The 22,147-nt window shown below is 42.8% G+C and overlaps 1 protein-coding gene across 2 annotated transcripts in view; it reads left to right on the top strand.

The window, feature by feature from the left end:
- The window catches only part of APBB2 (amyloid beta precursor protein binding family B member 2), a 180,463-nt gene that overhangs the window by 5,981 nt on the left and 152,335 nt on the right, over positions 1 to 22,147 (top strand). For both annotated transcript variants that reach the window (XM_074155296.1, XM_074155295.1), the window contains exon 2: positions 14,985 to 15,122. The gene's annotated coding sequence lies outside the window, so the exon portion shown is untranslated. The remainder of the gene's footprint in view (positions 1 to 14,984; positions 15,123 to 22,147) is intronic.

The raw sequence follows: 22,147 nt of genomic DNA, 5'->3' as shown, positions 1-22,147 counted from the left end.
TTTTTAACTAAAATGTGCTGAGCTTCAGTCTCCCCTTAAAATGTGAAATTTGTTTGGGTAAGCATTAAGATGGTGATTTTTACTGCTGAACGCACTTTACATCTGTGTATAACACTGATTAGTGCATTTTAAAGTGGTCGGCGTAACAATTAGGATGATTAACTAGATGCAGATTTCTGCCTTTATCAGTAGTCTGCGCTGTGTTTGATACTGAACACTGATCTCGGATGAATGAAGTCAGATGCAGGTTACTCTAGGATATGCGTGAATGTAAACTTGGGTAGCGGTGCATAAGAGTAATAATATGTGACAGAGTACGGTTTGCTACAAAATAAAACATGTAAATTTTTGTATCTGGTCTCAATACAAGGTAGCCAGTGTCTGTAACTGGTTTGTTTTACCTTATGAATAGCGCTGCTGCTGTAAAGTGCTTTAAGCAAAACTCCTGGCAGACTTACATTTGACACTTTAATCTTTTGGACTTCAAAACTTAAACCTCTGCTAAAATGTCAGTGGTGTCCTCCTGTAGCTTATGCCAAAACAGAGTTGTAACCCACTGATTTAGTCAGCTAGTTCTTAGTGTTTGGCTGTCCTTTTTTTCCTGTAGAAATCTGACAGAAATCTTTCTCTCTTTCCTTTGTCTTCCTTGCTGGATTATATTGCACCCCAGGTAATGTATCCCATCAGACAAACATCAGCTCTGCTTGCCCTTGGGAAAACCCTCCCAGAAGCAGTAGACATGCTTTGCTGTGATACGCTTTTAACCAATTTTGTGGTGTGTTTAGTTCTTTCATTGAAGTTTAGTGGTTTTGTTGTTTGGTTGGTTTTTTTTTTTGGTTTGTTTTTTTGTGTTTTTTTTTCTTTTCTTTAGTGCAAGGGCAGTTTAATTTTCAAAGGCATCAAAAGGAAAACTTCTAAACTACTTCTGCAGATTTGAAGCATAGAATATGTGTTTAAAAGTACCCCTTGGGTTTGGTATCAGTGCTGAAATGTGTTTCATGCATGACTCTGTTAGTCACAACTGTTTGTGTTTTTTTTTTTTTTTCTTATGTCTATTAGCTGGTTATGGAGAGAGGTTTCCTGGTATAATTACTGTGTCTAAAGGACAGATTCCAAAGGGAAGGAAGTTGGCAGGCACTAAATGTTCCCTACCTTTATGAATTAACTTGTTCGAACAGAAAAAAGCTACCATAAACTTTACATGTTTTGTTGTTGTCTGTTGTAGAAACATGTCATTCCTTTGCAGCGTTCTCAGGGTAGAAAGCTCTCCAAACAGTTATTAAATGACAGTAATTTGGTGTGACTAATATTGGCACAAATTAGTTAAGCCTTTATCAGAACCCTCCTAAGTATAATTTCTCGGATGGGTTGGAGGGAGATGCTGCAGGGTGTTACTGGCCAGCTGCCTAATTCAGCGAATGAGGAGCTTGACATTAAGCCATCCTGTGTATTTAATACAGAATTTCATTATATGGAACTGGAAGCAGCAGTTTGGGCAAATATGACAACTAATTCATTGCTCTCGTGTTTGCATTTGTCTTGTTAATTCTATTTGCAAAGAAGATTATTGTTAGGAAGGGATGTTTCTTAGCAAGGTATTGGATTCTGTAGCTGTGGAGGAAACTGCACAGAGAACCAACATGAAAGATGAAAAGGAGCTGCAAGGAAGAGAAATAAGGAGGAGGGTTGCTCTCACATGGAGAATTCGGCGCTTGCCGGATTAAATTGGGACTTAAATGCAGCATAATGGAAAGATACCTTAATTAGGTTGTTTAAATGAGTTGAAGATATATGTATAGGGTGCAATCTATGAACTTATGGAAAGTCTCATCTGGAACTAAATACGGTAGGGAACCTGGGTGTTTGATACACAGGGTATTAAGGAAACCTCCAGCAAGACCTTGTCTCGTTAGCATCCCACATGCCATGTGCGTGAGCAGGCAGGAGAGGCTGGATTTCCATGGGATCGTTTCCCTGGTACCCATCTGGGTGTAAAACGGTGCTCTCTGGGGAGCGGGGAGCCGCAAGCCAGGGGTGTCCCACTGGTTTTGTCATGGGAAACTTCTGTTTGCCAGTGAAATGTCTGGCACTGGGTGCTTGCTGTCTACACCCTTGTAGTGATACTGGTCAGCAGAAGGAGGCACAAGGGTAACAGTATTAGGACAGAGTTAAATTTTGGTAACTCCCTTTTAATAGAATGATGTAAAGTATTTCAAAGGAATGAAAGTAATCTATGCAAAAGTTTCTTGCTGTTTTTTCTTCCCTCTTGAAAGCTTAAATGGCCATTTTTCCTGAGTGTATAAAGCTGTTTTCCTCTGACACAGGAAAATGTGAGAAATGGACAACAGACAAAGTCTGTGTTGTCGTACCAGGAGAGTCTGAGGTCTGTTTTAATGCCTTAAAGCCTCCCTGCTAGGATAGAGGGAGTTGGGGTGATGGAGTGGGTACCTGATCTCTGGGGAGGCAGAGGGGCGGTGCGGAGCCGAGGTGGCTCAGAAAAGGAAATCCAGCGCTAGCAGAGGGACTGTACTGTGGCACTAGCCCTTGTCCTGCCTTCGTCTCCTTCCTCTTCTTGCTGCAGCTCTGCCCTCTCCTCTCCCGTACCACAGAGACCCGCATATGCCAGTGTTCACCACTCATGGTCCCATACTGCTTCAGCCTTGTTGCTGAAGGACAGGGCTGTTATCTGGGAGAGGAGGGTTCACCCGAAGCGTGGGGGATGTGGGGTGGGAAGCTGTACTGCTCTTGCTTTGACGCCTATTGGAAATGTTGACAAATCAGAACCCTGTTTCAATGATATATAATTTCACAAGATAGTGGTGCGCAGTGGTGTGGGCTTGTGTAAAATGTCAATACCCCACCCAGATTTTCTGTTAATCCAGACTGACGAAAAGGCATCATACTCTCCATTATTTACTGTTAATTTCTTCTTATGGTGTGAGGTTTTTAGAAGAAATTGAAATGTTTCAAAAAATCTTTTCCCTTTAAGAAATTAAGTTTTATTCTGATATTATTTTTCCCCAAAAGTATAAATGTAGAAGTAATCTTAAAAATAAACCAGAAATGGAATATCTACTGATGGGTAAAGAGAAAGGGAAAGGTTATAAAGATCATTTCAGTTGACTCTGAATGATAGTGTGGATTGTCTGCTTGGGAAATAACTCATATTTTTAGAGTCCTGTGGGAGCCTGCTTGCCCCCTTTTTTTTTTCTCTCCTGTTTTTTTCCACCACACTTCAGGAAAACAGTGAAGCAACATGAAAACCATCAGTAAAGGGAATGGCTTAACTCACATCTGTATATAAAAAGCTGTATGTATTCAGGCAAATCAAATTTGAGGAGTTTGAAGGTTGTTAGCTTAAAAAGTTCTCGAATATAAGAAAAATGTTTGACGATACCTATGTGTTTGAAAAGAGAAGCTTTCAATTATTTGATGTTTGCTTGTCAGAAATTCAGAAATGTTTGCGATTGGTCTTATTGTTAGATAAGTTTGTAGGCTGCTAAGATGACTACGCAAGGATATTGAAATAACTTGGTGACAAAGCAATGTTTGCTTTAAACATGTGCTGTTATTTAAGCATGTGCAAGAGCTGCTAGCAAGACACACTTGACTACATAAAAATAAGGTTAAAACACATTTATAATCTTTGCATGCTGTTACATCAGCGCTCATCTAGCTGTATTTTTTGCCAATTCTTGGCACTTGGAAACTTTTTCAGTAAAACATCCTGTATGCTTCCCTTTGCAAGTATGGATTTAAACTTGGGTAAACATAATGGTCCTATATGTGTCAAAATATAGGAAGTTCCCTGGTAGAGGCATATGGGTGTTTAAGGACCAGTCAGTCTTTTTTTGAAAATCAATATAAATATGTTCTAATGTGGTAAAGATGGTGCTGTTTGTCAGGGAAACTGCGTAAGTGGTCCCTGGGAAATGTATCTTTGCAGCCTAACAGCACGTTGGTATTATGAGGCCTTGCACCGAAGTGTAACTCTAATGGAAGACCACAGAAAATTCTAATATTCCTGGGGAAGGGGGATCAAGAGAGATGATTGGGAAGCTCCTGGGGATGTCAGCGAGACTTGGTGCCAAGGAAGTCCTGGAGCGATGGGGCCCTCAGAGCATCATTGAAGGTTTGTACCTCAGGCGGGAGTCATGTTTCTGTTGTTTCCTAGCCAGGCTCTGTTTTAGCCCTGCTCTGGGCTAAAAATCAGCCGGCACTATGGTGTGCTGGTTCTGAAATACAGTCTCCAGCCTCTGGTTTTGGCCAGCCAGTGTGTGGGAATAGATGGAATGATGTGATGTGGTTTTACTTATTCATTTTTGGGCAGAGAGAGGGGGATCCCTCGGTGCTTTCCCAGTTCAGCCAGCAAGTCAGGAGGAGATGCTCTTTCTTCTCTCTCCTTTCCAACGTGTGCGCACGTGTTGCAGTGATGGGAACAGCTGACAGGCAGGACATGGCGAGGTGCCTCCCTAAATTTGCGACAGACCTTGCTGGTAAGAATTGTATGAAAGTGTTTCCCTGGCAGCAGTGGCTTTGGTGACACTGGGAGCCCCAGAGATGCCGCAGCCAAGAGCTGCCTCTATCCTTGCCTTGCAGTAACCCAGTGTCTTTAATGAGCAGACCTACCCTCCCGGTCTCTGAAGTGACACAGGAATCAGTGGCTGGCCACTTGCCATCCTGCAGCACAGCCCTTCGCTCCGCTGCTGTTAAACTAGCAGGTAGGAGCACTAGCTGGGCGGAAAACATTTTGTGGGATTTATGCAAAATAAATAGCTAATTTTCCATGGGTGAGGCTGAAATTCTTTGGCTGTGCCTCCTTCCACAGCAGAAGAGAAATTCACCTTCCTGGCAAGGCTTGTCTGAGTTCTTGTGCATGTGCAAGGTAAAATGATTATTTTCCTAAATTTAAAGCTTGGATCCTCCTTCCTTGAATTCTCCTGGATGTCTAGATCTGTACCACTTTGAAAACCCATTTGAAGACAGATAACCCAAACTTCTCTGAATCTTCCCCAAAAGATTTATGTTGAGGCATTTGGCCTGCTTCTCCACTTCTGCTCTGTGCTTCTGCATAATCCTTGAAGTGTAAATATAGAGCTGGAAAAAATAACACTCGATCTGGTTGACAGTATTCCAGCTTGCACCAGGACTTAAATTAAGAAATACGAACTTCTGCTATAAATCAGAAGTTTGAGTTTGTAACCCCTTAATTTTTGGCCCGATAAATCCTATTACTCCCAGAAAGCTGTTAAGGTTCATCTCTGTAAGTCCTGAGGATGTTTTAAATCTGTGGATTATTTAAGTAACACGTGTGCCAAGGTTTAAAATAAGACTGCTAACCCACACAACACGCTGGTGGTAAAACCAGGAGCGGATGGTGTGGAGCTGATTCGGGAGACGCCGAGAGACTGATCCAAGTCCAAACCTAGCCAGTGTTGAGCTTTAGCTCCTGCTGCCTGTATTGCTTTTGCTGCTGTACAGGGATGGAAAATTCATGGGATGCTGATGTTTGTAGTAGTATCATTAGTTCTCTGGAACTGAAGGGGTGGATGCTGGCCCTCTGTGCTCCCTTGGTATCTGCAGCACAGCAGCATCGGGCTCTCGTAGGGCATTCTTGCTTGGGACATGGTATTAACACGTCCTGAGTTTTCCCTGCTGCTGAATGTGAATGCTTGAGATCTTTCTCAAGTGGCCAGCGATCAAGTGGGGAACTGGGCTTTTCCCCATTTTGAGGTTGCTCTTTGAGATTGCCAGAAAATGTTTTTGGTGTGGGTAAATGCAATATACTGGTTCAGCGGGATATGAAGCCTGCTTGCAGAAGGGGAGTCAAAAGGAGGTGTGGAAATTCTAGATCCATTATGGTAGAGGATTGAGCTGAATTTGTGTAGATTTTAAAAACTGAGGGAGGAGATGCTCTAGGAGAGTGACGCATGTACCCTGTGATTCCAAAATGAAGATACTGATGATCCTAAAGGCTGGCTCAGGAAAAGCACTTGCCAGAGGGCTCAGGTGGAGGCAGGAGCCAGCACATAAATAGATGAAGAGGAATTTTAATTACACAGAGGAGTTAGATGATGAAATGGGCTGCAAAATGCAGCAGTAAAATAAGCCTAAGTCACATGGAATTAGGCACTAACCTTGAAGTAAAACTCTTTGGAGCAGCAGGAAGGCATGCTCTGTTCCAGGTACAATATAAACTCACTTAAAAATGTTTTCTGGGTTTCTTTTTTTCCTCCCCTTGTCTGTTTTAAGGACAGGCCTGGGTTTGTCCTGAAAGATTCTGAAAGTACCTGAAATTGAGAATAAACGCGTTTTTGTTTCACAGAAGCTGAAGTCTAGGTCTAGGAGTTTCACACTCAGCCTGTATGTTCCTTTGTATTTTCTTGGCCATTCCTAATGTAGTAGTGTCTATAGCTCTTATTATTTCTAGTTCAGAAGCATAAGCTGACTCAAATGCTTTCACAGTGCAACAGGAAATTCTAAAAGGCCTTGAAACATCCCATGCAAAGCTTGTCAAATGGGCACAGCTGGGTAGTAAAAATGGACAAGTAAAAACTAGCTTTTTCCAAAGGGTTATCAGTTGGATGTGGCAGGCTCCTGGGTGTGTTGCTGCCTCTCTCAAAACCTGTGGGTGAAAGAACTCTTTCTTCCAAGCAGAGCGGCATGCACATGAACACTTGGCTCTTCTGGAGGTCAGTATAATTGGAGGTAGTAAAATTATTAGTACTTTCAAAATGGATGTTTCCATAGTTGTTAGCCATAACTAAAAAGCATCAGAGTATCTTAAGCTCAATAAAATGCTTAAATTTAAAGCAAAACAGTTCCTTTAAAGTAACTTCAATCGTGGAGAACCTCTCCATTTTACAAGGTGAGAGTAATGCAGCTGGAGCAGATTGGTTTTACTAAGTGGCTGCTGAAGACTGACAGAGGAAAACACTGTAGTGAAATAACAGTGTGGGTTTGATCCCCTCTAATAGGCAGCAGGTTTTTTTTTTCTTTTTTTTTTTTTAAAAAAAAAGGCAACTCTATTGGGAAGTCTAACTCTGGAGCTTTTATCTTAAGAGGCACCAAAGATGGCTTCAGAAATTGAACTGTTATTGTAGAAACACAGCTCATCGAAAGAACAGAGATCAGGAAACACGCTTTTTTGCTTCTGAACAGGAGCAGTCTTAGGAGACTTCTACATGCTCACTGCTATTTCATGGTATAACAATTTCTGTGTTTAAAACAACCTTTTTCTTAAAAACCGAAGATAAGGAGTAAAGTATTTATCATGTTAGCATGGGGTTGGCAGCTTTTAATTAGATGCTTTAAATCCAAAGTTAAGAAATGGCATGCCAACAGGAATTTTTAGATCTGCTGGTTTTCCTGTTATCACATGGATTTCTCCACATTAATCTAACTTTTGATAATTGCTCCCCTGACCCAGTTACTGTTTTTATGCTGTCCTTTCCACAATGAGTCAGGCAAGCATAAACATTTCATGTATATTAGAAACGAGAAGTTTTGTCTTCAGAAATGAAACGCAGGCCACAGTGGAAGGAGAAAAGGAAGATCAAGTCTTGACTTGTGTCCCGCATCCTAAATGAAATTGTGTAGGCAGATGCTGTGTTTAGGTGCTGCTGCTGTGCTGGGCTTTACAATATCCTCAAGCTGTCCCTGAAGAAAGCTTCATCGCCTCTACGGTGTATTCTCACAATCACAGTTAGGTTGCTCGGAGATGTGACCCAAATAATAAAAGCTTATGGGGACCAAGCAATTTACAGAACTGGAGAAGTACAAAAGTGGCCTTAGGAGTGGGCCAGCCAAGGTCAGAGCTGCCCAGATGTCTACCTGATGTCCTCAGCTCCCTTGTCTCCTAAGGTGCCTCATGCTATCATGAGATAGCTGTTGTATGATGTTAGACCTCTCCCTGGCCTCACACATGAACTCGTACTGTCCCCTCTAGTGAGGAGGTGTCCTCTCTCGAGTGACAACAAGGCTGGCTTCACTCCTGAGGAAACCCTGCACGAGAGCCACAAAGGACAGGGAATGTCCCCCAGAATACTGATTGTGAGATGTGAATTTCTTTAACTGTATCAATTTTTTGAACTGAAAGCTTCGGACACAAGTTCTGTGTTAGTGATGATCATGTTGCCAGAGGAGGCCTGTTGTTGCCACTGTTCAGGCAAGCGGCACATTTTGGATTTTACTCCTGTGAGATGATAATTGACTGCTGCCCCATGTCCTGAGGGCAGAAAAAGGTATTTTAGTGAAGCTTGTGCTAGGTGTGTTTGAGCTGGGATACCTGGCCTTTGGGGCATGGGACTGTGCACCTTGTTTGCTTCCATGGGTCTCTGGTACCCCTTCTGAATCAAAAGGATTGTCATCCCAAAATGCCTTAGAAAGAAAGATGAGAAACAGGGTGTTTCCAGTTGTTGATCGCCCCCGACAGAGTAAAAACAAGAGTGTATTTTTTAATGAGGAATAATTACCACTTTCATTTTCTGAGTAGGGCCATTGGCCATAGAAAAGCCACTAGTCAATTCATTTTTTTGTAGGATAAAAATAGGAGCTAGGATTGATGACAGTATACTAGACTCTTCCAGGTTGCTTCTATCAGAAGGGATCTGTTTGCCTGAATATTCACTGTAATCACTGTCACTTATGTCCTTCTGTCTTTTTCTCTAGAGAAAACAAATCTTACTGGTAAATCACTAATTGTGCTTCTGTTTCATTAGGCTGTGGCCGGCCACCAGATTTGGGATCATAGTATTATTATTAAAGAACTCTGGTGTTTTAATTCCATGTGTGCTGCACTTCCCAGTGGTATGAAAGGGATATTACACACTGCCTGGGCATCCCAGCAAGTGTAGTGAGAATAATACTTGGGATTTTTTTCTGTGACTTTCTGAGTGACTTCTATTAAGACTGGCATGTATATGGAAGTCTTCAGCATACAGAGCATTAATTGCTGCTCCAGATAAACTTGGAATACATAACCAGCAGAGCTTTACCCTGGTGAATTCATTCTCATGCTCTCAGATATCTAAATTGGCTTGAATTTGGTGGCTTAATTTCATGTCAGTGGCCCCTTTGTACAAACGTACGCTTGTGTGACCCGGGACACCTGTGTGGGATTGCTGAGGAAGAGCCCTGAGTGCCACTAACCGAGCTGGAATGTCTCATGTGTCCCTTCCCCGGCACGGAGTGGCTTAACGCCTCCTCCCAAGGCTTGTGGCACAATCGCGCTTCCCTGCAATTAGTTGCTTGGCTAATTGCCAGCGTCGGTGGGTGCTGGTGTTGGTTACAGGGATAGGAATGCCATTGCTCTGGATTAGGTATTGTATAAAGAAGAGAAGTTAATGGGTATGTTTTGCTAAGGAAAACATGGTTTTTCTTGGGGTTGTTTTTCCTACTGGGAGGGAAAGCACAAACACTGAATTTCTGTTTCTCAGCAGACTGCTACTCCTTGGAGCAAGTGAACAAGAAGCTGTAGAAAAAGCTTTTATTTTCTTGGGTGACTAAACATATTGTTTATTCTCCACATACAGATCAACCCTGTTTGTAGCGAAAGAGAACTTCATAGGGTTTAGGGTGGTTGGGTGGGGGTTTTTTTTGGGTGGGGTGTTTTTTGTTGGTTTTTTTTTTTTTTTTGTTAAAAAGGATTTTAAACGTCTACCCTGAGCACTGAAGTACTGTGTTTTCATTCTTTGCGTATTTCTTGGGTTTGGTTCTAATAGAGTATGAACATGTGCAAAAGTTATGTATTTTCCTAAATGGTAACAGCCCTGGTGCATTTGAAGCACAGCGTTGTGTGTTTACAGAAGAAACAGTCAGTCTTTTGATATGTGAAGTTTTAAAACAAATATTAAAGGAAGGAGTAATTAAAACCATGAATGGAAAATGGGACAAAATGCAGCACAAGTTTATCCATACATAGGCTCTGCCAGAGTAAATGACCTCCCCCCCCCCCCCCCCCCTTAAAATGGGGGTTAGGCTAAATATATTGATTTTTTTTTTTCTGGTTTTTAATAAAACATTTATTATGGCATGAAGTGGGGAAACTTTAAACTGGAGGAGCAGGCCATTAAAATTACAAAGCAGTTAAGGGTCTGGCTAAAGGGGAAATAATAGAAGAGCAAAGGAGACCCCAAGGCTGGGGAAGGCTGGTGATGTGGTGTTGCCACAAAAGCTTTGGCAACCAGAAATTAGGAGTGCACAAAAGAGGCGGTAATCTTGCTGGTATTAAATGGGATGTTGTAGATGTGTAGATATAGCAAGCCATTATACAGTGTACTGTAGAAGCCTTGTCTAGGAAGAAATTAATCATTTTGATAATGAGAAGTGAGATAATTTTAAACCCAACTCGGTATAAGAAGGCTCCTCATTCTGAACACGTACATTGGCTTTGCCCCAAGTAATACCCAGCATTTTGTGGGGGGATGCTCTGGGATTTCTTGTCTCTCGTTTTCTCTGGTCTTTCCCAGTTGCTTTCCAGTTCCGCCTCAGTTTGCCTTTTTTTATCACACTTTTTCTTTCTGATGTCGTACGGTACTCTTCTGTGTGCTCATGGCTCTGGAAAAGCTAATTGAAACCAGATGTTGCTAATTGTCTTTGGAAGTGGCACTAAGGGTGACTGGACTGGCTTACTCGGCCTGGGAAAGGGGAAAAGTGCTCTATAGCTCCTGGGCTTTGGACCACTTGCAGCTGTGCGGTTTCCCAGGCTGTGGGTGCAGCTTCTCATTTGGTCTCTTGGATCTCACCAGGAGGTGGATTCAAAAAGCATCAGTAGAGTTTTGATTTTTCTCTGCTTGCTGCAAAGGCTTTGGCAAGGACATCACTGCATACATAATTATAAAAACAGTACATTAAATACAGAAGTTTGTGTAATATGTTACTATTAGTTAAATGCTATCATTATCTGAATTTAGTTCATAGTCAAGTTGTGTGTAACCTGAAGCCCCACAGGTTTGGGGCTCAGTTTGTGTTTTATATTTGTCTGACTTAAAAATACCAAACACCATCTCCCCTCCCTGATTTTTTTTTTTTTTTAAATGTCAGTGTAGCCCTGCTGTGGGTGAGTGATCGTATTTTTGAATGTAGTGTCGGGGAAGGGTGAACAGCCCTAGGAGCAGCGTTAGGAGTTTCCTGCTACCTGCCTTCCCCAGTTTGTGGTTGGTGGGCTAGGAACTGCCTATTCCATCGCTATCCCATAAAGACAGGGAGCGATGATCCCAGCAGTGTCTGTTCTTGTTCCTTGCAGACCTGCGCAGCAAATGAGGGCAGCTCTGTAGGGTAGACAGCAAGGACGTCAGAGCAGGGATGAGGGATGACCTCCCTAAATACACTACTGCACTGAAAATCTTCAAATTGAGATTTTTATATAGAGAGTCATTGGTGAACCTTTTATTCAGGCGGTAAGCTCTGTCCTGTGTTAGACTCAAAGAGCAGTGGAGGAAATAGGCTCTTCTTCTCTTAAGGAAGGCATTTGCCACCCTTGTTAATGATGCATGGTATGCTACTTCTAAGTAACCCGTTGGAATTGGGGTGAGTAAGGTAGGACTGACTGTGAGGAGGAGTGGTGACTTGGCGTCGCTTGTGGTTGGGACTTAAACATGGCATTGTGCATGCTTAATTCCATAAAAGATCTTGTTTCCAACTTCCTCAAAGACGTTTGGATCTGAATGGCTTGGGATGCTGCTATTAAGTTGTGACAGGGATTTTGATGTTCTGGGAAAACTTTTTTACCTGCCAGAAAAATATTTTGTCCTTTTTGCTTAGCGATGTCTGATTCTTCAGCTTTGCTTTTGTATTTTAAGCAGTATTTTAATGCCTGCAGAACTTAGATTTTTGGCCTGCTGGTGCTAACGGGATAAATGGGCTGAAGTACTTCCCTCTGATATAAGTGGGGCCTGAATCATGTTTGAAAGGCATGTCACTTTGTTCATATGAATTTATGAATTCATATGAATTTATTTCTCCCTCCCCAAATACTACAACGTCTTGACATCGGATCATTTGCATTCCGAAGAGCGCAAGCCAGAGACAGCTTCGCTTTTGCTTGAAGTCTCTGGCTCTCAGCTGGGTCTGGCTTTAGGCTGACAGTGTCTCAGGACCAGCCAAGTTGGAGCCCGTTTCCGATGCTCTTTCCTGGCAGACGATGTGACCTTTGTAGTTTCAGGATATTGTTTTTCAGATGAGCGCTTTTAGTCCTAATAGTTCAGCTGGTACTTCTTTAAAATTGATATATATCCAAGAACCAAGAGAAACTAACTACTTGTCTGACGAGGGGAAACTGGAGACTGAATTAGACTGGTGAAATACTGAGGTCAAGATATTCTGTAGTTGAAAACATGTGCTCTTGACAAGTAGCACGTCTTTATATATATATATATATATATATATATATATATATATATATATATATATATATATATATATATATATATATATATAATCATAGAATCATCCAGGTTGGAAGAGACCCTTGGGATCATCGAGTCCAACTATCTACCCTACACTACAAAGTTCTCCCCTATATCATATCCCCCAACACCACATCTAAATGTCTCTTAAACACATCCAGGGATGGTGACTCAGCCACCTCCCTGGGCAGCCTATTCCAATGCCCGACCACTCTTTCTGTGAAAAATTCTTTCCTAATGTTCAGTCTAAACCTACCCTGCTGGAGCTTGAAGCCATTCCCTCTTGTTCTGTCATTAATTACCTGTGCGAAGAGACCAGCACCAACCTCTCTACAGTGTCCTTTCAAGTAGTTGTGGAGAGTGATGAGGTCTCCCCTCAGCCTCCTCTTCCTCATACTAAACAGTCCCAGCTCCTTCAACCGCTCTTCATATGATTTGTTTTCCAGGCCCTTCACCAGCTTCGTTGCCCTCCTCTGCACTCGCTCCAGCACCTCGATATCCCTCTTGTATTGAGGTGCCCAAAACTGGACACAACACTCAAGGTGTGGCCTCACCAGTGCTGAGTACAGGGGCACAATCACCTCCCTACTTCTGCTGGAGTAGAATAGATACTATATATACTAGAATATATACTGGAGTATGTGTGTGTGTGTGTGTGTATATATATATATATACACACATATATATATATAATGTAAAGAAGCTGCAAATCATGAAGCAAAACTACCCAAAGCTAAAGATTTATTGACTTTGCTGCTATTTTTTTTTTTTCTTCCCAAACCAGGCTGCAGTATGTTGTGAAGGAGGGTAGCTGCGTTTGGACGCAGAAGTGTTCAGCAATCGCTTACTGACTGCAGTGGGTTTGATACAGGGCTGTCTTGGGAAAATGCATGGCTTTGTGTTGAAGGCAGGAGTACAGCAGTGGAAGATTCCTCATGGGTTTTGTACGTAATTAAGGGGGGGGGGGGGGGCAGAGGCAGGGAAACTGTGGCACAGGGCAGAGGAGGCACATGTGCCGTTTGGCCCCATTTCAGTCTGCCTTGGCAGGTTGGGCCATAAACATCTCTCTTCCATCTCCCTTCTTGTGTTTTGCTCCCTGCCAAGGAAAACGTGAGCTTGCAGTGTTGTTTGAGGTTTTTCTGTACAGACTTAGCTTTTAACTGCAACCAGTTTGTAATCAGAACACTTCCCTCCCCCATGGGTAACCTGCAGTAGCATTGCTTGTGTCCCCGTGTGACCACAAATATAGAGAAAGATTAATAAAACCTTTCCTGCTGTACAACTGCTTCCTCTAAGTTCAGATGGATGGGAAAGGTCAATGTGGCTGATGAGTTCTGGTTGGGGTTTTTTTGGTTGTTGTTTTTCTTTTTTTTTTTCCTGTTTTTTCCTTTTTACCCCCCCCCCCCCCCTCCCCCCCCAACCTAAGTAATTAAAGGCTGCTGCTAAATTCTCTTGATTTTCTTTTTAAACCCCCGGTCATATCAAACTGCTTAACTTAAGCAGTGTTTTTCACATTGTTTGGGGAAAGCATTATATTTAGAAAAACACTTTACTGTGGAACAGTTTTAACATTATATGGAAAAATAGTATTTAATGACCAATAAAATGATTTATGTTGCTAAGGCAACCGTGTTGCAGGACACCAGAACAGGGGAGTATGGGGGCTGTGGATTTGTGCCACGAAGGTGCCTGCCTTCAGTTCCCTGCAGAACCTCATCGTGCTTCATCACGAAGGGATCTGTCTACATTGGCAGTGCTGGGGAACTTAAGATGTGCTTTAATGTCTAGTTTATGTAAGGATTCCTGCATATATTAAATATTTGATAACTGTGATAATGGATTTTGGGGGAAAAAGTGGAGGGAGGTGGCTTGAGTAATGTGCTGTTGACAGTAAAATAGATACGCATCTGTCTTTTCTTACTGAGTCATAGATTTGGGACATAGGTGTCCCTAAGGCATCACTTTCCATAGCCCTGGGGGAGACTTCTCCACCTCAGCTGTTAGCTCTGGTGTTCTGAGTGCCAGCTGCAAGCTGGCATTTGGTCATGGAGATGACAACTAGTGTGGTAGGTACAGCCTCAGGGATCGTGTGACATCCAGGAACTGGCACGAGGGAAATTCTTCTGGCCAGTCCTTCGTTTACTTGCGGCTCAGCTCTTCTTTTATTATAAATGGTTAAGACAAGAAAAGACTTCATAAATGACCTCGAGTCAGTGCCAGGCTGTTTCTCCTTGAAAGGCTAGCCAACAGATTGTTTAAAAAACTTAGAAAAACAAGAATTAGCAGCCTGGCAGCCTAAGCTGACACGGTCTTTGAATAGCATGTGTTCAGGAGTATTTCTGCTTTTCCTCATCGGGGCAGCCATGTTTTACAGCAGGCATTAAGCTCCTGGCAGGACTTGCAAACACATCCAGTTGCGTTGAGCTCACGACTCCCGTTGCTGGGGTGTTTTGTTTTTCCAGAGTGCCTTTAGCTGCCTCACCGTGGGGAGAAAACCAGAAAGAGCTGCCTAGAAAGTAGCTGCCTAGACCCTGCTTGAAGTTACTTACGTGTTTCATCATCCTCTTCTCCCAGCAGGGATTGCTTCAGCCAGTGAGGAGGGGAAAGCCCAACCAACTCGTTGTCAACACGAGAAGCTGTGTTGTGCTGGAGAAGTGTTCCCTGGCACTGAGTGGTGGCGCTCTCAGTTGAAATGAGGAGACTTTCTTGAGAAATGTAAGTTTCTGGGTGTTCTTGAATAAAAAGAAGCTTTTTCTCTGAATTTACCTGATGCCCTAAATATGTGCAGTTAGAAGTTTGGTCAAAGTTGTGATACATCAGTACATTTAAATGAAAACCACCAAATGTTTGTGGCTAAGGAAGGCTTTTTGTGAATTTCCTGTTCAGTTCTTTAAAAGCATTAATACTGAGATATTCTGTTCCAACTGCATTCCTTTCCTTCATGTAAAAGTTCTTTTTGTTTATCCTGTGGGGTTTTTTGTGCCTTCAAAATTGCAGTCTTAGTTTTAAATTAACTTACAGTAAGACAGGTCAAAACAAAAGGAAAAATTTTGAAAGGAATTTTTTAGCTCTTTTTCTGTTCCATTTTTTTTCTAGACCCTTTTTTAAATTCCTCTGCTGAAGATTTAAGGCAGAGAAGCTTGGGGAGATTATAAAGTGATGGTTTGGGGATTAGCTGTAGGTATGGCCATCCCATCTGCAAGGATACAAGAAAGGTGCTGCTGTTAGCTCTTCCAAGAGCTAGCTGTTGAATCCAAAGGAAGTTTGACTTGGAAACCTTCAAAGACCCCATTCAGGCTAAATATATGTAGTTTTGGATTTCTGTTCTCTTTCAAGACTTGAGGCCCACGTAGCTGAGAGCAAGTGGTAAGAATACGTGAAGTCAAATGAAGGATACCATGCACCTCGCTGGAGCCAGTCGCCCTGTCACTTGGTGCTGTCACTTACCATTACAACAGCCGTGTGTGGCATCCTTGGTTGTTAAAGCTGGTTGTGGAGGGGGACTGCGTTCTGCTTGGTGGTTTCTAACTGAGGACACACATATTTAATGGTTAAAAGAATAATTTGGGAAAGATGTTGCTCATGTGACTTCAGTAGTGTGCAGTGCTAGGGCAGCTGTAGTTTATCTGTCTCTGACATGAAGATGGTAATAGCCTTCTTAGCTCAAGTAGAACTTGTATAAAGTAGTGCTTCAGAAAATCTTATCAACTGTTAAGATAAAAGATGCACTTTGGTTAGTGTGAATTACTGTTGAAGGAATAACGATGAGATGAAAAATGGAAAATCAGACACTGTTTTAACTACACAGCTGTGGTTTCAATGATAAAGGCACAAAAATTCCTTCACATGAAACGAACCGCAGTTTAGGAATTCTTCTAAATATTTTAGCCTGTTTTGAATATGTATTTATATTTAAAAATACTTTTAATTCTGAGAGGAAGTTTTCTTCTGTCTCCCTGATGCTCTGTGAAATCCTTTGAGGGAGAAAGGAGGGAGTGCTTAGAAAGCTATTTCTGACATTAAACAGCTTCTGAAAAGCTTAACTGATAAAACTCTGAATTTGGGGTTTGGGAGTTAGTGTTCACAGGGTGGGAAGAGTTTTATTGAAAAGCAGCTGATTGCGCAGGGGTGGAGGTTGGGTGGCCTTGGGGCTCTGGCATGTGTCCCTGGGTGTGCTCTGCTGCTGGAGATGGGGCTGGTGGGGTGCTGCCACCCCAGCTGGGGACCCAGGGCTTGGCACAGCCACTGACACTGCCAGAGACGCTTCTCAGGGCTCCCTTCCTCACCGGTGTACCATGAAGTTGAACAAATTCCAGTGCCAGCCAAGCTTGTAATCAATTAGGCACAAGGTGAAAAGGATAAGGAAGAGAAACAAAAAGTGATAGCTGGGTGTGAAACATCAGCAGGGCTTCATTAAGGGCCATGTGTGATTGACAGTTACTCAGCATCTTCGTCTGCGCAGGCTGGGCCAAAGCTTCCATTGCATCTGCTGCAAAGGCTAAGTCGATTGTATCCCCATGTCTAACCATTTTTTGCACATCTGAGGATGTCTTCTGCTTCCAAAATAACCAGTCCTATAGCGCTGCTCCATCCAATGTAGATGTTTACCTCCCTCTCGCCCCCCGCCAAGACCTTCTGGTCTAAACATTCAGGCTAAACCTGATTTATTCACGTCCTTTAACTTTGTTCTTATTTGGTTTCTATCAGCAATTTTATACAGCTTTCTGAGGAGTTGTGAACACTTCCCACAGTTTGTAGTCAGCACGCCTTTTTTTGTGTGTTGTTGTTTAAAGAAGGTAAGTACGAATAGCATGAATCAGACTTCAGGAACTCTCCTCCAGCCCCTGCTGCTGCTCAGTGTGAGATGGGAAACCAAAATCTGGAGGGAAAAACTGTTGTTATGGCAGCAGAAATAATTTTTGATTGAGACTTGCTATTCAGATGCTGCTTTCATGTTTCCTATTTCAATCTTGAAAGAAGTCTGTGTATTATATGATGAATTAAATGGCTTTTTAATAAGCACATAACTAGTATCTCCCAAACTGTAATTTAGGCACTTATGTGAATAATAGCACATGATGTATAATAGCATGTTGCCTTCAATTTTCCAAACTCTAATAGAGAGGGCAATGATGCACAAATGTATAACTTAATTAGGTCTTAATTTTTAGTGCTTTGCAGCCCACTCTATACTGATATCTTTATTTGTATTGTGGTGCAATCGAATCACCTTCTGAGCAGTTAGACTGCCCACTTAACGATTGCCGTGAGTCTGTAGAGGTTAATAAATACAACAACTCCTCTAGATTTTAGTTTTCTTTTCATTGAGCAAAGTGTGCTGGAAAGCACAGTTGAGAAAAATCATCTGTTTTTAACTTATTTGGTTAGTATACAAATGTATACTAACATGATTTTTGATAGGCAGAGATTGCGTATAGTATACACTTGTATACTAACACAATCTCTGCTTATTAACCTTCTCTGATGGAGCCCTACCTGCACAGCATGATTCGTGTCTGAAGGGGAGCATTGGCTCCCAGCTTCTGCAGCAGACAGCCGTCTCATGGCTGGGGCTTTCCTCTGAGAGGTTGGGCTCTCAGCATCTTCATGCAAGGAGGCAAGTGGTCGCAGTTCCCTCCACTTTCTGTGCAAGTGCTGCTGCTGCAGAGTTGCTGCATAAAGGGGACTTTCACCCCGTCGTAATGGAGAGTGCAAACTTGCACACTGTTTCTGGAAAGGACTAACCAGACACCTCCATGGAGTGCATTTGACCTGGGGCCTGTGGGCATCTTGGGTCCTTGCAGTGAGTTGAATTTCAGGCAAGTCCAAATGTTCTCATTTTCAGTGCTTTTTCCCCCACTTTTCCTTTTTTTCCCCCCTCTTTCCTTCTAGGATGCTGTCCACTGTTGAATACAGTGATGTACAATTTGCCACAGAGGTTGGGTACCTGTTTTCCCATTGGTGTCCTGTTCGGTTTCACATCGCCCTGCTTCTTGCAGGAACATCCTTTCATTACAGCTGAAGCATAGGTTTTGTGCTCAGACTGTACATCACGCTTTCCTATCCTTCCTTTGCAAGTGTTTGTTCTTTATTTCAAGCTGTGTAAAAGTCCACAGACAGCTGGATGACATCTTGAAAATATAGATGGGCCTTTGGCTGTTCTGGAAGAATTGAAATTGAATTGAGAGGGTTACTATTTTCGTCAAGGGAACAGTAATCTTAGGCTTGCATGACAAGCAACTCCATTGTATGTTTGAGTGCAGATAGTTGTTGTTGGGGAACCGGTCTCTTTACACGCTCACTGCTCCCCTCAAGTCTTTATTTTGCTTTCATCTTTGTAAGTCTTAAGTGGTGACTTTTGATATACCTGTGAAGCTCTTAGATCTGGACAAGCCATATTTTCTGCAAGCTGTTAACTGAAGTGAGGTGCTCTACTAGAGAGTAAACTCTAATACAGCCCAGAGGTGAATGTAGAGGGGAGCAGCAACCAGCAAAATGTGCTTCCTATGGCTGGAGTTGACAAGTTTCGTGGGGAAACAGTGGAGGACTTTCAGTTGCATCTCCTTCATTGAGGACAGTCACATCTTCCAACTAGGCAGATTTGTTAAGTGTTGGTAATCCACTGTTCTGTGGGAATAGGTAGGAAAGAAGGAAGGAAATTACAAGATAGATCTCTGTAAGTATTTTACAATTATTACATCTGTACACAGCTCTGTCATTGGTGTGGCACTCCAGTAGCACCTCTACTGAAATAATTATTGATGAGTTGTTGTAATTACTCATATTCCACCCCTCATTGAGGATTATCTGAACAGTTTGGTGGATAATTGGAAGGTAACCATTGAGCTTTTCCCGAAGCATTAAGTGGCTTTCATCACGTTTAAGGACTTAATTTCAATTATACTGGTATCAGGAGAGTGAGAGAACCTGGAACTCGTCTTCCTTTTGGAATGATGACTGGGCCTTCTGTAGGGAGAGAAAGGGAATGGGCACGCTCAGACTAGAAGGGGTTACTTTCCCTGGGCCTGTATCTTGGGCCAAAGGGGCTTTTAAAAGGAGACCCTGTAGAGAAGGTAGGATTTGGATGAGCTGGAAGACGTTATCCACTGGAGGATCTAATGTTCTGGAAAACCGGTAAATTGGACAACAATACTGGTTACTCTCCTAGCACAGAAAGGCAGATGACATGAAAAATCTTTATGGTCTCCAAAGACCACTTAATTAACTCTGAAAACAAAAAAATTAATCAAATTTGCCTGGCTTACGAAATGGCAGAAAAAGGCATAAAAACGTTATTTCTCTTCAGTTGGAAAGAAATTCTTCTGGACTTGTCTTGAGGGCAGCAAGATGCTTTAATCTAAGGGCTATTGATTTATCTGAGCTTCAAGCTAGGACATTAGTTCTCTGAGAAAATAGATCCTTGCCTACACATGACTAAATATATGCTTCCTGAGGTGAAAGGGTTGAAAAGTCTTTAGCAGCACATGCAGTACTGAGAAAATCGTTAAGCAATATGTACATTCCCAGATGCTGAGTATGCAGTTTCTGAAACAATTTAAACTTTGCACAATTTGTGTAGAGGGTCCTGTTGTGTCTATTTTTGTGTGGAGCGACGAGAGGCGGAGAGCTCTGTGGCTGGGGTAGATGGCTTCCAAAAAGGTCTGACAAACCTCCAGATGGAAAACGCACCAGCGTCATCAAAGGCAATATTCTAGAGCTATGTAAGAGGTGAGTCTGAGATCAGAGGGCATTTGGAGGAGGAGAGCTGCTCTCCCTTCCTGAGTTAAGCCTTTCTCTGAGCGGCCCCTGTGTACTGTTCATGTGGGGCTGTCATTCCCACTTGCAGGAGGATCAGAGGCTCCGCTGTTCTGGGCCTTCTGGTTGCCTGTACGGTCATCTTTCTGTATCCTGTATCTTTTTGGCTCTTGGCACTACGTGGTTGGTGCTTCCTTGTTTTCCCAACTAGGCTGGCTTTATGTGGCTGATAGTCAGGAAGGGCAGAGATGAGATTACAGGGCAGGCAGAATCATGGAATCATAGGATGGTTTGGATTGGATTGGAAGGGACATTTAAAGATGATCTAGTCCAACAACTCCCCCTGCCAGGGGGGACATCTGGCAGGGACATCTTTCACTCGATTGGGTTGCTCAAAGCTCCATCCAACCAGACCTTGAACACTTCCAAGATGGGGCACCCACAACTTCTCTGGGCAACCTCTTCCAATGTCTCACCACACTCATCATAAAAATTTCTTCCTTTTGTCCACTCTGAATCTACTCTCTTTCAGTTTAAAGCCTGGTCCAGCTTCAGCAGGCACTGCTGCTCCTCCGCAGGGCTCCTTTTGGCTGGTAGCAGAGCCAGACCCACTGTGGAGTGAGCGTCATCTGTGCCAGATAGATGGTGTGCTGCGTGCTGTGCAGATGATCAGGGTGGATCAGACCCTGTGTCCCTCTCTCTCCAATGTCTTATCTACAACGTGTCAGTGCTGTATGTTTCCAGAGGAAAAAGTAGGAGCATCTCTGTTTTTTATGGCGTAATCTCTCCCACTGTTGTTTTATCATGGTCTGTAATAGAGGTAGAGCCATGCCTTCGAGGTTGTTGGTAAATGAGTCTCGGTAATAAACCTTGTGTAAATGGAACCACTGTGCCTTGTCACGGTCCTCACATAAAACATGCCATACTTGACTTTTGTGACTTCCTGCTGGAATTAATTTTAGTTTGTATTTATATACACACACACAATCTTGTATATGCAGACAGAAACTGCCAAACTTCCTTTTCCAAATCATTTTCTGTCTTATTGTACTACAGATTAGGACTGTGCAGGAAGACGACCTGTTTGGAGGGTTTTTCCGTTCCCAGAGTCAGACATGTTACCTCCTTCTGAAAGAGGTAGCCCTGGCCGGTTTAGCAGCATTTTTGGGGGTGATTTAGCACAGCTTGTTATTCTAGAGGAGTCTGCACTATTGTATTCTAGAAGACTTTTATTAGACTAATGTTATTCATCATGTCAGTTCTGTTCATGCAAGGCTATGGAATTTGTGGTTCTGTATTTTTTTTAATTTTTTTAAACCACAGTTGTATGTTGAGCAGAGATTTTTGCTGAGCTGTTCTAACTCCCTTTCTGGAGCCATTAATTAATGGCTTAGTTAAAAATCCTTGAGAAGTTGGCATTCAGTGTGCATTTGTTAATACTGAATTCCATTGTTAAGTTCCATGTCCATCTGTGTCACTTAATTTACTCTTCAAACTCCTCGCAGTCCTGTCAGATGCTGCTTTACATCAGAAATTGTCATCTGCTTTCATCTCTCCTTACTGCAGCCTTCCTTTCAATTAGCTGGACTATGAAATACTTTAAAACACAAGGACGTGGGAGGCAGCCTGCAGCTTGCCTTTGCGGTTGTGCACATTGAGCCCTTGTCCTCACCGCTGCTGTTGGTCTCCTAACCAGGGTTTGGTACGTGTGCATCCCACCTCCTGTCCATCGCCTGCTCATCTCAGCAAGCCCGTGCTGCCTGGGGAGGTGTGCCTGGCAGTCCTTGTTTCCCTCCTCCAGGCTTGGGTAGGCAACGCAAAGCACTTCAGGAACTCCTGAATGTCAGACTGCTGTCTCGGCCACCGGTGTGCATGTCACGGTTGGCCAGGGTTACTTGGCACAGTGATGAGAAGTTCAGGCTTGCATAGTGGTTACTGGTGGCCTTCACAGAACAGTCTGCTACGGGTTCCTTTTTGCATTGAAT

This window comes from Numenius arquata, chromosome 10, assembly GCF_964106895.1.
Source record: "Numenius arquata chromosome 10, bNumArq3.hap1.1, whole genome shotgun sequence".
NCBI classification, from domain to species: Eukaryota; Metazoa; Chordata; class Aves; order Charadriiformes; family Scolopacidae; genus Numenius; species Numenius arquata.
The sequence above is the reverse complement of the archived record's forward strand: the minus strand, read 5'-3'. Positions and strand labels throughout refer to the sequence as shown.